At 35.4% G+C, this 16,179-nt stretch overlaps 1 long non-coding RNA gene across 1 annotated transcript; it reads right to left on the bottom strand.

Annotated features, from left to right (window-relative positions):
• Window positions 1–2,130: 2,130 nt before the first annotated feature.
• On the bottom strand, window positions 2,131–13,174 carry LOC139327589 (uncharacterized). Its single transcript, XR_011601676.1, has 4 exons — window positions 12,890–13,174; window positions 7,519–7,694; window positions 2,609–2,757; window positions 2,131–2,481 (listed from the first exon to the last, which is right to left on the bottom strand). It is a non-coding gene; the product is annotated as an uncharacterized lncRNA (long non-coding RNA).
• Window positions 13,175–16,179: the final 3,005 nt, after the last annotated feature.

Raw genomic sequence — 16,179 nt, 5'->3', positions numbered from 1 at the left:
TCTTGTGATATCCTAAGCTGGCTGGGTGAGCTTGGGCCAGTCATTCTCTCTCAGTCCAACTCACCTCATAGGGTTGTTGTGAGAAAAATAGGAGAAGGAAGGAATATCATATATATTCTCCACTTTGAATTATTTATAAAAATAACAAAGATGGGATAAAAATCAAATCAAAAACTAAAATGACATTTATTTTAAATGTGTAAGTACCAGTACTCCTCAAATTATGACTGTAACAGAACTGCCCAAGTTGTAAGTTGTGATGGTCACGAAGTGGGTAATCACATTTTACAATCTTTTTAGTTGTGGTCATTAAGTAAATCACCATGGTCATTAAGTGAGCCCAAAGTCATTAAATGATTGCCATCATAGTTAAACAAATCCATTGTTCACTGTGGAACATTTTTATTAAAAAATAGAAGTAAATGCCAGCTTTCAGGAAAAAAATTGTAAATTGCAGTCACACAACTGTGGGACACTGCAAACAGCCATAAATGCGGGCCAGTTTCCGAGCTTCCAAAATGCGGTTACAAAGCAATAGATCATAAGTCGAGGACTACCGGTAAAGAAAAGTGAATTACAACATTATATTTACTTTTCTTTTGTGGTGACATTAAAACTTGGCAAATTGCCTAACACTTTATACATTTTTTTTTAGAAATATTGTAAAATATTATATTTCTTTCAGTGACTTCGCCAGTTTTCATTATATTTGGCCTATTGAGTCAATTTAACACAAATTTGGGCAAACTCTGGGAGATAGTGAAGGAGGGGGGGGTGACTGACACGCTGTGGTTCCTGGGTCGCAGACATTACCTAGGAATGAACTACAACAATTGACTCATTCAATTACAGCAATAATAATCAAGTGAAAACTTAATAAAGCTAATTCCATTTGTGCAGCAATAATTATTCCTCTGTCCTCTCAGCTGAAGAGTTTTACATTATTTGTTTCTCCAGTAAAATGTCTGCACACTTATTTGCACCATTAACCATTATTATGTGGAATGTTTCACACTATTATGCCTTATGTGATAATGCTTTATAATATTACTACAGGGAACAGCCCAAAAGCAGACAACAGTTAAAGACTAGCAACACAAAGCAATTTATTGGAAATATGGCTTAAAATCCAAAAGTGCAATTCCTTTATATGCACAATTCACCTGCAACATTTGGCAGCCCTTTTTGAAACTGAAATATTTCTCATTTTCCAAGCCAGTTTCCCTACATTACTCTATGAAAGGTAAATAAAACAGACTATCTTGGGGATGGAGAGTCTATAGGCAAGCCATCCACCTCCCTCTATGCATTGCATATGGAGTCAAAGCAAGCTACTTTATATAAATAACTTTAGAACACAGATGTGTAGCTACAATAGTTAAATATTTATAGTGGATTGATGTATAGTGTAAGTGGGCATGAAGTGTACTAAATTAATACTAGTCTAACTGAAGGGGGTCTATTTGTCACTAAGCAACCTGGAAGAGGAAATAGGTGATGAAAATAGGTATAATTTGCTTTGTGCTGGTTTCATGCTTTCATTTGTTTTTAGAGTTGGCAAAAATGTTTCATATGTTACATGTTGCAGAATATCTATTCATTTTCATCATTCCGTGTCTCTCATTTATATCTCATCTTTATATCAAAAAATTAGATATAAATGAAAGACTAAATCAATACATTAGGAATCATTAAATATTCTTGGCAGTCTGCTAAAAGGGTTTTTCTGTTCTCTCATATTAAAGAAAAGCAAATCAATTATTTAAACTATAGGGAGATTAAATCTCCTGTATCCCATCGTGGGCAAATTATGAGGATTCCACTGTACAAGAAAAATAAGCACGAAATGCAAATGTGTGCCACTTTTCTTAGACTGAAGGCTGCATTTGGTTTTCAATTATATAATGTGGATTGCATTCTAAAGTATGTATAATATGACTAAAACTAAATTTAATTTAATTTCTTTTACATTTAACTAAAATTTATAATTTTATATATTGGTAGAAATAGTGTCTTTCAAGCTTTGAAAGATCTTTCTCTTTTTTTTCCTTCTCCTCCTCCCTCTCCTCCTCTTCTCCCCCTGCCCCCCTCCCTCTCCTCCTCCTCTTCCAGAAAAGTTATTACATACATCTTGTTCATTTTGCAAGCGGACAAAATAAGCATCTATTAAGTCATCCAAAATAAAATTAGCATGCAAAATAACATTTATCCCCAAAGTAGCCTCTATTATGACCACAGCATCTGTACTTTTCTGTACTTTTGCACAAGATTTTATGAACCCTTTTGGTATATGCAATGCTTTATTCATAATTAAATGAATAACTACAATACATGTAATGCTTTATTTAGGCATTTCTATGATTAATGGATAGTGAACGTTGATGAAATCATACAACTATCTTCAAGAAGCCCGGAATATCTATGATGTAGCAGGTCTGAAATGTAACATCCCAATATTATCTCTACTTAGTCATTTTAATCCTGGATAATAAAAAATGGAAACAGATAAAGAGACATATAATAAAATTTCTTATGCATTCCAGCAGAGGAAGGTTTTTCATAAAAAATTAAATGCAACTTTTATTAACTTGGAGAGCAGACCACCTACCTTTTAGCAACTGAACAAGATAATACAGGTAGTCCTTGCTAAGCAACTGGTTTAGTGATCTTTGAAGTTGCAACAGTCTCTGCTCATTTTCACTTGCCTATTTACCTCACATCAAGATGTCCTCAAAGAGAAAAAGAAAGAGCCCAAATCTGCTGATGAAAATAACAAGAAGCAAAGGAAAAATAATTCATGAGCACAGTTGCAGTCGCATGATTTTCACTTAGCAACCACTTTGCTTAATGACCAAGTTGCTAATACCCATTGTGGTTGCTAAACAAGGATTAGTTGCAATTTTTTGGGGTAGATAGAAACAAAATATCAGCAATACAAGCGTAAACAATCTGGATTATTGTCAACCTTCCAAGATATGACAGGAAGTATGCCCAGATGAGCTAATTTTAATTTATTATAAGACTATATTAATGCAATCTGATAGTACAGATCTCCCACCATTTCCTTTACAGTCTGAGAAGAGAGGGAAGTTTCTTTCTCTGTCCATTATACAGCCGTAGGCTAGGCTTTCTCTTATTTGATAGTTCCCTAGGCAGAATCTCTTACCTTCATCTCCCAAGGTCATTCCCATGTACCATTACAGTTATTCATCAAGCTAGCTACTGCATTATTAAAATAGTTCTGCAAAATATTTGCATTTGCATCTGGTGACATTTTTAATCTAATAAAACTGTCCTACCAAAATAAATAACATTTTGCTGCCAAATGACTGCTGCATGAAATTAACATGAAAGGGTACAGTAAGTGAACCATTCAGATAAATCATTTTGAAATTTCAGAAGGAAATGAAAGCCATTTAGAATAAACATTTATTTGCAAAACTATTTGAAATGACTTATATACAGTTTCTGAGTGACAGCAGACATAATAATTACATGCAAAGATATCAGCACATTACTATCATCACCATCACCCCCCAAGAAAAGCTGCCAAGAAACTTAAGCATAATCCTATTTGATGACTAAAGAAACATGAAAGATGGAAAGTGTAATGGGTTATATTGTCTAGAGTTAGCCGTATTTTCTTATCAGTTATTAGCTGTATTGTCTACGTTACTGGAAAAAAACCATAAGGCACGGATTATAGTTAAAGTAGTACCAATAATGATGATCCAAGCAGTAATTAACAAGAAAAAGAAAACAATATTTGCTGTTGATAGTATTTTTATAACACTAAAGCCATTGTAGAGTTACAGTGTCTCAGAAGAACTATGCCATTAGTTTTACCTCAGAAAGGTGCTGAGATGCAATTCCAATCTTCCAATCACAATCCTTTAGTGATCTTCCAATCACTAAATGAAAACTTGACCAAAGGAGAATTGTGACTAAAGGAAAACTTGACTGTATATGTTTGTTGATATATCTTGAAATTATGCTTAGTTTAAAAAGTGGTTTTATTTCACATTTGATTTCTTAAATTCTCTGAATAGTGCTGTACATCTTTTTCCAGTATTTTTGAGATTTGTACACATATCTACCCATATGGTAAAATATCTCTTCTGTCTCATGTCATTTCCATGGCATTTACTATAGGATTTTTCTATCTTGCTTAATGGACTTGTATCCTATCTGTAAGCCCTTTATACCATTGTTCCCTTAGGTTATAACCCTTAGGTTATAACTTTTATAACTTTGTTCCATAGTTCTTCCCATTGTTGTCTTGTGATAATTTATTTGAATCCATTTTATCATTCATTCTTTTATTTGTTTTGCCTCTGTGTCGTACCCAAGTAAAAATGTATACATACACCCTAATAGGTAAACTTGATTCTTTATGAGCTTTTCAAATTCTGTCATTTTCTTAGACTGAGTCTTACCAAGCCCATTAATAAATGTCAACATTCCAAATACCCAAGCCCAGACTGAAGAATTTCCTTATAGCAGAAAATTCACAGGAATGGCTTGGCTACATAAGGTTCTTTTATCTATGTATTCACCTTCTTGATGTTACATAATCAAACAATTGCAAGAAAGAAAGAAGTCAAATAGGTGGAGAAGATCTTTTCAAGTCAGTGACTTTTTGCTGTTCTTACACCCACCTTGAGAGGTGGTGTTTTAATGATTCTCACCTTGTCAGTTTCAACCTTCACATCAGAATAGTGGATATTATAATAATGTATTGTATTGATGTTTGCAGTATAGCTTATGTGTTCAAATGAAAACTTGGTTGTTTTCATTAGAATTACATGTTGACACAGTGATACACCAAAGATCTAGGGAGAATTGTTTTTCAGGCTATCATGAATAAAGGTGTATGATAAGATAGGCACAGTGAATTGAGAAAGATTTTCTATATTTCATTAACATTAGAAATTCAGATCATCTGATGAAACTGAATGGTTGGTGACTGTTTGAGGGAGTGCTTCCCCATCAAGAGTTAAAGATGGCAATTCTTCCTATCCAGTTCACCTCAACCCCACAGCCACTTTGTCTTACTAGGGTTGAGTCATATCTGATTCCTCCCCATCCAAATCCTCACAGCCTCTAGCGAGACATTACACAACACTTTTCCTGCTTGGGGTAAAGATGTACAACTGAGTGTTATCAACATTCATTCATGTGACTTCATGTAGATGTGGCAAGAGAATCAAGCCTCGAGATACTCCATATAAGAGAGGGGTAGAACTAGATTTCTTCCTACTACCAACAGCAACTGCAATGTCGCCATCTGACAAATGATCATAACAATTGTAGACTGATATATGCATGTGTGTGTGATCATTACAAATGTAGACATATATAGATTATGTCAATGCAAGGTAAGTTCATTTCATATTAAGCATTTTATTTAAATCAACTGATTTGTTCCTATCATATTGTTCCTATCCTACCATTTTTATCTATAAAATAAAATAATCAAAATATTCTTGAGAAAACTTCCATGTTTTAATACTTTCTGAACGTAATTCCCCAGAGAAAGTATACATTAATGAGGTCACCATTATGCTGAGCAGGGTTTTGGGAAGTAGGATTTTTCTCCTAATGATTGCACCATCCTGGCTGGAACCACACATTCACATATCTTTTTAATATGAAAAAAATTACATATTTGGCTCAGAAAATTACTCTGGAAAAATCAATATTGGTTTGCTTGTGTGTTCAAAGTCCTTATGATTATAAAACCAGGGTGCAAAGTGTATAAACACTCTCTATCCCATTTGGTGTGGCACTGAGCAAGATTTCTACAGATTTAAAGAAAATATTTTAAAAACCTCCATTCTTAAATAAATGGTTATAAAACTCCACACTAAAGCAGTTGACTAAATAACATAACTTTATTACATAAACTTGGGGAGGAATTCCAAAGCCCCAACATGAAAAAAATTAAAGGAAAACTTAAATCTGATCTGTGATTTAAGACTCAGCCTAGATGGTAGGCAGAGATTATCAGAATGTATGAAAATGAAATTTGGAAGAACCAATCAGCAATAGCAATATTCCCCTCTCAACTAGGCCTGAAGAAGAAGAGGCAATTCAATTTTATCTTTAGTCTGTGGTTTTTTCCTCTGAGGGGGACATCTTTCCCAGCTGGCTAATTAAATCCATTATTATCAGGCACAAACAACCAGACCCACATGTGCAGAATTTGAGCTAATTGTTATGTTCTACCTTTGATATCTCCCTATATCTCCCCAGTTTGGCAGCCTACTCCTGGGCACAATTAGATAAGGTTCCAAGGAACTTAGGGAGATCAGCCATCGCTCTTAGATATTGTGCAGTGGCTGTACACTAGCTCCATGCTTGATCCATCTTCGCTACCAAGCTGGGTGCTTCCCAATGATTATTTATTCAAGCTGAAGACTCATTTACTGTGGAACAGAATTCTAATTCTAATTCTAATAGAGGAAAATATCTGTAGCTAAGTGTTGATCCGTGGAGTCCTTGGTTCTCTCTGAGCTTAGTGGCTTACAGACATTTTGTTGGATGCTTATCCTACGGTTGGGTAGGTAATATATAGAAAACTGTTCTGTAACTTTAACTGCTACAAGATGACTAATTGGCTTTGCTAAGCAGACATAAAAGAAAGCAGGAAATTCATTCACTTCTGCTCCTGCTATTAGAAGGTTGAACTGCTGAAAGGAACTGTGTCTGTGTTACTGAAGAGAACTGGAATTGTAAGCAAACTATGTTTTTGTGTTGAACCGTGATTATTTGAAGAAGTGTTATCTTTGTTTTTAAGAAGCCAAGTTTGTTTTTTACTACAAGTAAAGACTGTTTATTTTTCTTTAAACGTTCAGAGTCTGTGAATATCTGTGTGTTTTGCTAAGCAACGTATCTATTCGCTATCTGGTCCATTGCACCACTTTGCAGAGGGCAGTTTTACCCTCAACACATTTCATTATTCATCTAGGTAGCATCATCATGCCGGTAAATTTGAGGTTTGCTCTCTGCTTATATACAGTGTTGCTGGTTTCAGAAAATCAGACAATAGCCAGGCAAACAAGCAAGCAGAAAACAATATCCTACTCAAGAAATTACTGAGGAGAAAACCACACCTCCGCCAACATCTGCAAGCAAATAACTCAGAGGTCTTCAAACTTGGCAGCTTTAAGACTTGTGGACTTCAACTCCCATAATTCTCCATAATTTTCTGGAGAATTCTGGGAGTTGAAGTCCACAAGTCTTAAAGCTGCCAAGTTTGAATACCTTTGAAATAACCAAACTCAGAGAGCACCAAGGACTCTAATGTTTGTCTTTTATTATTAGTCCAATTTATTAGTCCAATTTATATGCCGCCCTTCTCTGTAGACTCAGAGTGGCATACAATGCATTATAATAATAGCCTGCATACTTTTTAGTATATACCTGCTTATTAGGGCTTTCGGCTCCCCCTAAGCGGTGTTGTTCTATACAAAGTTGGCTTATCGCCCCCACAATCTGGGTCCTCAATTTACCTACCTCGAAAGGTTGGAAAGCTGAGTCAACCTTGAGCCTGGTGAGATTCGAACTTGCAGACAGCTGGCTGCTAAGTGCTAGCACTTAACAGCACTTTAATCCACTGCACCACCGAGGCTCATGGTCTTCTGCACCAATTACAAAATTTGTCAGCTGGTTGACCACCTTTCATGATACGCCTTAAAAAATAATGAGATAGTGTTAGATTCAACCGTTTTTATACAAAGAATGTTAGTCACAGACTTGAAAAAGAGAAGCATCAAAAAAGAAAAGAAAAAACTGGTTGCAAGCCTAGAAAAGTCTCTGAACCACATAGTTGATATTAATATGTAAACTGATTTCATAAGGTGATGATTGCCACCCAGCACCCACTTAAGTAGATATAACTCGCTCACTGAACTGTAATATTATTTAGTTATTCCAGGATAAGCACTATAGTACTAGTTGTCATATGAATGATTAGGATTATACTGATACATCCATTGATCCATCTTCCAAAACACACAACTCAATCCTATTAAATACAGGAGATCAAAACTTATATTTTCTTCATTAGAATTGCTAAACGGGGAAGGGATTTCACTGTGGGAGAGGACAGCATGCTTTTCAAAGGATGAAATAAAGGTGTCTATACATTCAGGGTTTCAAATTATTTATACCTCCATCATTTTTCACACTTTCATATGTTTCTACTTCCTTTTTCAAGATGTTTATTCCAGCTTCAGAATTGTAAAGAGGATCACTTTCCCCCATTTTCAAATTTTACAGTTCAAGACTAGCAAGAATTGAGATTGCAAGAGGTAAAAAAAACCAAAACACTAGATATACCATTTCAGGTCTGCAAACAACCAAATGACCACTAGATGGCACCAGAAATTATAGGGTTTTGGTATCTCTTTGCTGCCATCTAGATTTCTATATAAGTTTGGATTTCTGTAGCTCAAATGTGATCTGCCTGCAGGTACACCAGGCCAAATATTAAGATATGTCAGGCAGGCATAATTTCCCAAAGTAATCTTAGCAGATGTTGGTTTCCCAACTATTATTCTACAAGTGCATATAAGCACAGATGTCTGATTATGATTATTTCTGATAACAGACTCAAAATGGCTCTTATGAAACGTGGTTCTCCTGGGCCCAGCTCTGAGAAAGTCTTCTGCTATTTGCAGTGGCATCCAGCTGTGTTTAATTCCAATGTTTGGTGGGTGGTTGCACATAACCAGCCCTCCCATCTGCTTCTGTTACTGAAGTGCAGTTGTAACTTCTTTAAACATGAATTAGTTTAAAAATAAATGAAGTGGTGAAATAACATTTCTTTGATTTATATATTTATAAAATGTATGTCCCAAAGTTGGAGGGAGAATGAACTCAATAGCAGCACATTTATTATCTTTATCACCCATTTTCTACTTGTCTTCCTGCCTCGTCATTTTTTATAAGAAATGCCATTTGCTTACCTAAAGAAAAAAAATAAAAAGCTATATCACTGCTCTGCAGGTTAATAGTACATATTCAGTGGAACTTTTCCCAAAGGAATGTATGTCCAGAGGCTAATTGGTCATGATAATTATTTGGCATTCTGTTAAAATTCCATCCTACCTTGTTGTTATTACACGACTCCATTGTCAGCTTTTTAATCAGACTGCTGGAGTGTGTACATCGGAAATTTTAAGATCCTAATTTAGATCTCAGAAATTGAAAAAGAAAATTGTGTTCAATTTGAATTACTGATCGTTTGTTTTGCTGCTTTAGTTTGTTGGAACAAAAAGATTTTCAACACAAGGAAGAAGAGACTACACTTCTGGATTTAATCATCTTGTCTTGGTATTATTCTAAAATTTTATACATACCTGTCATGGTACTGGCAATCAGCCAAGCAACTCTATGCAGGATACAGAAAAGGAGTAAGAAACAGTATGCCAAATAAATGAAAAGTATAAGAAATAGGATTTTCTTAAATGATAATAAAAAGAAAAGGAAGAATACTTAAATCTAATATACACTGCCACTATTCCTCTTTTTCTGTTACATCCTTGCTTCTCCCATCAATATACACTGCTTTATATGCCATGTTTTGCTCATTGAATGGTCCTCTTTGTAGGGGGATCTCATCAATCCCATCTAACAATAGTTTTCTTAGTCTTCCTTTCTTCTCAACCCATTCACTCTTCCCCTGTCAATCTCTCTCTGATCAAATCACATCTACATAATTCTTTTATATGGGTTACTCCAGTCCAGTTTACTCCACTCCACAAAAGTAACACTCCATAAAAGTAACACAGGTTACTTTTAAACGGGTTTACTCTACTCATTCATTTTTGACCCATCTCTTTTATCACAAGCTCTTCTTAAGTACTAAATTCCCATTTCATTTGTTCATATCCAACTCTTACAGTACTTCCACATAGTAAAATTGGCAGAGGTATATCCAGCATTTTCACATCTCAATTTCCTCTTTCCTATCTTTGAAATTTTCACATTCAGATGAATGATGAAAGTATGTGAGAGTCACAGGTGGCATTTACCACCGATGAGGATAGCCAGAATGTTCAAGAATAAATTGGAGAAGTGCTGGAAGTGTCATCAGACTCCAGGATCTTATTACCATATGTGGTGGACATGCGTAGAAGCAAGGAGATATTGGACTAAGATACACATGTGGTTGGAAAAAATGATAAAGAGACATATTGACTTTAAACCAGAGACATTTTTATTAGGGATCTTACCAGAGACATACAATAAAGAATTGCAATATTTAATTGTGAATGTTTTAACAGCAGCTAGAATTGTATTTGCTAAAAACTGGAAAGGAGAGAAGATACTTACTGATGAAGAAATTATTAAGAAAATGATGGACTGTGCTGAAATGAGTAAATTGACATTTGAAATAAGAGAACAGGAAGATAAACAATATTATTTGATATGGGATTTATTTTATCAATGGATAGATAATAAAACATGGAAATAAATATGAAATATGAAGTGGAAGTTGAGATAAAATAAGGGAAATATTTCTTTACGAAAATAAGCTTTGGTCATATATTGATATTTTGAAGATGGGATTGCATAAAAGGATGTTAACCGATCGATATACTGTCTGTAATTGTTTGGAATGATGATGATGTTTTTATGTTTTATTTTTGTTTTAAAATAAAAAATTGTTTTGGAAAAAAAAAAGAAAGTATGTGAGAATCCATTTTATAAAGAAAAACATGTAAATTGTATCCATAACGTTCTCCAGAGGTGTGTGTGTGTTGTGTGTGTGTGTTAGGTGGGTAACAAAGCTTTCTCTAATTTGATAGCTTCAGATGTTTTCAATTACAACCTTCTTTGCCATGTGTTTATTGCTACTACAAGGCATAGTTTTATTGTAAGTCAATATACTACATGTATCTCTTAGCTGATGGGAACTGAACCACATCACGTTGACTTGCAATTTAGCCTCTAAATTAATGAGCCTAGCTGAGGTAGAATTGTTTGAAGATACTGGGAAGTAAAATGTACCTGCTAAATAGTAACTGTTCTTTATTCTGAGCAGAGAATACTGCAGGGAATGCTAGTATGATTTAGGCTGGTAATCTAATCTTTAATTGGTTTTTAAAAATGTAAAAGTCTTGACTGAGCTTCACCATGATGGGCAACATCAGTCAATATTTATAGGTCCATCTGGTGATGACCATGGCAGATGGCAGATGGTAATTTGGAACATATGAGGGATACATAAAAATAGCAGAAATTATTAAGTAAAAATAAAGAGAAAATGTCTATAGCTGAAAGCAAGAAAACAGGGAAGAATGCAATAGGCCTGAATGAAGGTGACCCGATCTTATAAGGTAAAATTGATGAAGATAAAATTTTAATTACTATATGAATGAAAGTGCCAAAAGATATGTCAGAAAATATGAATTGGTATCATCTTCCTCTAGGCTTTTGTGGCTGCATATGAAAGTAAGAAAAGGAGGTTTATTACAGCCAAAAGCCAGCCAGAAAGAACGCTTAACAACACAAAGCAATAATACAAAAACAGGTAAACCTGTTATTAGAGAATATACTTGCATAATCAAGTTGTACACACAGAGGCACACACAGTTATATCTACAATTTTAACCCACTCCGAGAACAGACAAGATAAAAATTAAACTCTGATCAGTCAAAAGTAAACTCTGATCAAATGGCCAATTCAGGAAGGTGACTCAGTTATTATCTTGTGTCAGATTGTATATGCCAAATACAAAATTTTGCAACATTGCACGTAATGAAGAAATTTTTGTCTGACAGTGGTGGGAAATATTAACATAAATGAGAATGAATACACATCTTAAAATATAACAGATTTGATTTTTTATGATGAAAGATTGAGTGGATTACTGATTGATACTACATGGATTCTAAATGTAGGATATAACTTTTGGGGGGAGGTAATTTCAAGAATGTACCTTGGGGGAAAATGAACATATAAGAAAAAGAAAGAAGTACAGTGAAATTAGAATGACTCAAGGAAACAAAGTAAAATTCTGTAGAAAATATGGATTAACCTTTTGACAGAATGAATGCAGAGTGGACAAATGATCAAGCAGGGCAAATGCTTTATAGTTTGGAGTCACATTTAATGTTTAGAGCGATCTGAAGTACACAGAGAATGATGCAGTGATCAAAAGTGGGAAGAGGTGCATACAGTATTAATGGGGATAGGATTTTCCTTTTTTTCCCTTCATTTGGGGGCTATAAAATGGTGAGAAAACATACCATGATTATGCTAGTGAAATTAAATAGTAATGTTAGAGGGTGCTCTGGATTCTGTAAAAAAAAGTCCTTAATCCTTGGTTTTGGACCAAACAATTAAAAAATAATCCTTGTTAGTTAGTCATTTTGATAGATAGATAAACAGATATAACTTTTGTGGGTTAATTTTTCAATTACACCTGTCATAACATTTGCACATCTATCTGATTAATTAATGTGAAAATAAAAAGAAAACATAAACAGGACAAAGCTTCTTGCAGAATTTACTGAGGAGGCATTTCTCTTGCTCCTGAAGCCCTTTGCCCAACCCCACTAAACTGACTGGGATAGGGAATAAGATATAAGGGAATGTAGAAAGAACAAGAAATGACTAAAAATTAGAAGGGAATATAAAATATTTATGAGAATACTAGATTGGTAGCATCTTGTTTATGGGAATCTAAGGTTCAGGTCAATGCAGCTAGTTGTACTTTTCTATGTTCCATTTTATAAATAAATGCCAATAATTCTATACCGTAACGTCCAAACCAATTCTAAAATTTAAAAAAAAAGGCCTAATGGATCAAATTCTACAATATACATCACTCCACTTCATCTTGCTTAACCCGTGTTCAGCAAAACATGCAAATACCTTTAACATAAAATGTTGCAAAGCCAGGCCTCTTTTATTCTGTATTTGTGCTTCTTAATTTTCCTCCTCAGATGAAGAACTTCACATTTGTCCCTATTAAATTCCACCGTTTTAATTTTCATCACATTGCTCAAGTCCAGAGGTGTCAAACTCACGCCGTCATATTTTTGCCATGTGACATATTGCAACTTCTTTCCCCTTTGCTAAAACGGGGGTGGGGGTGGCCAGTGTGTGACACATCTGGCCCACGGGCCTCAAGTTTGACACCCCTACTCAAGTCTGTTAAGATTTTTAAGAATCTTCTCTTTTATTTAAATATTAGGCACCCCTCCCAGAGCTGTTTCATCTGCAAACATTTTAAGTGTCTCCTCAACTCCCTCACCTAAGCCACTGATAAAAAGTTCAACAGCAAAGGGCAGACAGAACTATGTGGCACTCCACTCAAGTTTTTTCTGCCAAGCTGAAGCAGAACCATTCATGAGCACCCTATATGTGTGGTCATTCAGCCAACTGTGAGTCCATCCAAGAATAGCATTATCTAGCTCATATTTTAGCACTTTAATAAGGAGCCTATCATACGCACTCTGTAGAAGGGTTTGCTGAGGACAAGGTACATTATGTCCATAGCGTTCCTCTGATTTACTAAGCTAGTTGCTCTATCAAAGAAGGAGATAAAATTAATCTGGCATGATTTATTTGCAACAAGCCCATGCTGGTTCCTGTTAACCGCAGCAGGTCTATCCAAATGCTGACAAATATGTTGTTTGCTAATCAGCTTGGTGTAGATGTCAAGCTGACAGGTATGTTGTTCCTCCAGTCCTCTTTCTTTCCCCTTTTGAAGATATTTGCTCTCCTCTGGTCTTCTAGCCTTAGCAGACCTCTAGGATTTCTCAAAGGGTACTAGCATTCCCCCTGTGCTTTTTCTTCAGCACTTTATGAGGTAATTCATCTGGCCCTGGAGACTCAAATTCAGTTAGTTGAGTTCTCTTTTACTCTTGTTTATCATAAGTAAACAGTTCCTCCCCTTTCTCAGCAGCATGAGGATAATCAGGAAGAGCTTTGATTCTCTTCTGAGAGAAGACAGGTACAAAATACAGTGAGGAGGTTCTGCCTTTTTACCATCACTCATTACTAATTCACCATGTTGGCTTCACAATGGACCTAAGCCCTCTTTGACTTTCCCTTTAATTCTAACCTACCCAAAGAAACATTTTTTGTTTTTGTTTTGTTTTGTTTTATTACCGTGTTTCCCCCAAAATAAGACCCTGTCTTATATTTTTATGAACCCTGAAATAAGCGCTTGGCCTTATTGCCATGTGCTCAAAAGCCCAATTGGGCTTATTATCAGGGGATGTCTTATTTTGGGGGAAACAGGGCAGTATTTTTAGTATCTCTTGCCAGTGACAGCTCATTCTGAGGTTAGCCTTCCAGAACACTACATTTTCTGGAGATTAGTTTTTATTTTTATTTTCTCCATCTATCTCTTGTACATCTCTATACAGTGTATACATGGATAAACTAATGATTTAACAAAAGATTATAACAAAAGATTATCAGTATTAAAGAAAGTTGAATCTGAAATGCCTTCCATATTTATTGTAAGGTGTGTGGTGTTATATTGCACAGCACCAAGAGGGAAACTGAAGGCCTTGATTATATATATATATATTCCATGTTATAGATAAGAAAAATATTTTGGACAGATGTGGAAGTCTATTTTCATGTCAGTATCAAGTGTACTAATTTAACAAGATCACATAATTTTGACTAAATGGAGTTAACCATTAATTACTTTTGCTATTGTTATATGAGGCATTGCAATTATAATACAGTACACATACACACACATACACACACATACATTCTAAATGTTTCTGTTGTGACCCCGACTCCCGAGCCTGTCCTAACAGAGGAGGAGGACTCAGAAGGTGATGGGGAGGAACTGACAAGGCCTCCCTCTCCAGGACCCTCCTTTCTGGCAATGCCTCAGGTTCCATCCGAAGGCCAGGAGGAACAGCCTGGGATGTGCCAGGAGGAAGGCATATTGGAGCACCAATTGATAGGGAGCGAGGATGATGAATCCTGGCTTGATCCCAGGCAGCATCGGAAGGAGAAGCGTGCGCAGCAATGGAAGAGGCGTGGGAGGGCTAGAGATTGAGCTGTGTCACGGAGCCACGCCCCACCAGGAATAAAAGTGGGTGGGATTGCTCTTCAGGCTTTGTAACAGACAAAGTTAAACCCTGAAAGTCACATCATGATCTCTGAAATTCAGCTTGGATATATTTTGGACTGAACATTGACTAAACTCTTGTCTCATGGATAATTTGTTGCTCCTGGAACGGACTGAAGATAAGTCCTCTTCTGCTTTATGGGAGTGAAAACGGTCTTGGCAGGCATTCGGCAGTTTGCTGCCAAAACCTTGGTCTGCCAGGAATTCTAATCTGTTTACCTAATTGGCAGGCGTGCTTGGTATTACGTTTGCCTGTGTGAGGAAGGGGGACAGAACAGTTTCTGAACTCTCTCTGGTATTGGAGAATTCAATGGTTGTTAGAATATTGTACTCCAAATTAGTTCAAGTGGGCGGCATGGAATGGAAAACAACATTGGCCCTTTATCAACTACATTTCAAATTGGTGATTAATTCTCAAAGATTGTTATATTGCATCTACTGAACAACTGTGCATCTTTGCAGGAAATATGGTAGATTCAGCTACTAATTGACAAGATGATACTTAAACAGCTGCACCCTTTTATGGTGTAAGGACATGCTATAGTGACTTCCTTTTGAGCCAAAACTATTTCTGTGTTAATCATTTTGGGAGATTCTTTGGTTAATATTCATGTTGATATTCATATTATTTTGAATTTTATACTATCAATTTGTAACATAACAAATGGATAATGGAAATAGATATTCCATGCATTTAAAATCACAATTTTTATTATAAAGATAAAGGGACACCTACTATCCTATTAGATCTCAAGATATCATTTTCTATAGTTGAACAAACATTTTACCCATTCTGGAGGCTGTTTTAAAATTATGAGAGCATATACTAGCAGATGTGTGTAATTTCCCATTTTTCTATTATTTAGACGAATAACTTCAGTAAATAATTTAAACGTGGGATGGGACATAATTATATATGTCTGTATTTTTTTTTTAACCACAAAGCAAGATTTGCTTTAGGATTTTTTTTCTTTTGCCCTTTTCTAGCCTTTTTTATACATTGAAGATATGCAATACATCAGACTGCTTGGTTGGAGAGTTTCAAGCAACTGTTTCATAG

This window comes from Pituophis catenifer, unplaced genomic scaffold (assembly GCF_029215685.1).
Source record: "Pituophis catenifer annectens isolate HBS135680 unplaced genomic scaffold, rPitCat1.0.hap2 SCAF_1, whole genome shotgun sequence".
Classification (NCBI taxonomy): Eukaryota; Metazoa; Chordata; class Lepidosauria; order Squamata; family Colubridae; genus Pituophis; species Pituophis catenifer.
The sequence above is the reverse complement of the archived record's forward strand: the minus strand, read 5'-3'. Positions and strand labels throughout refer to the sequence as shown.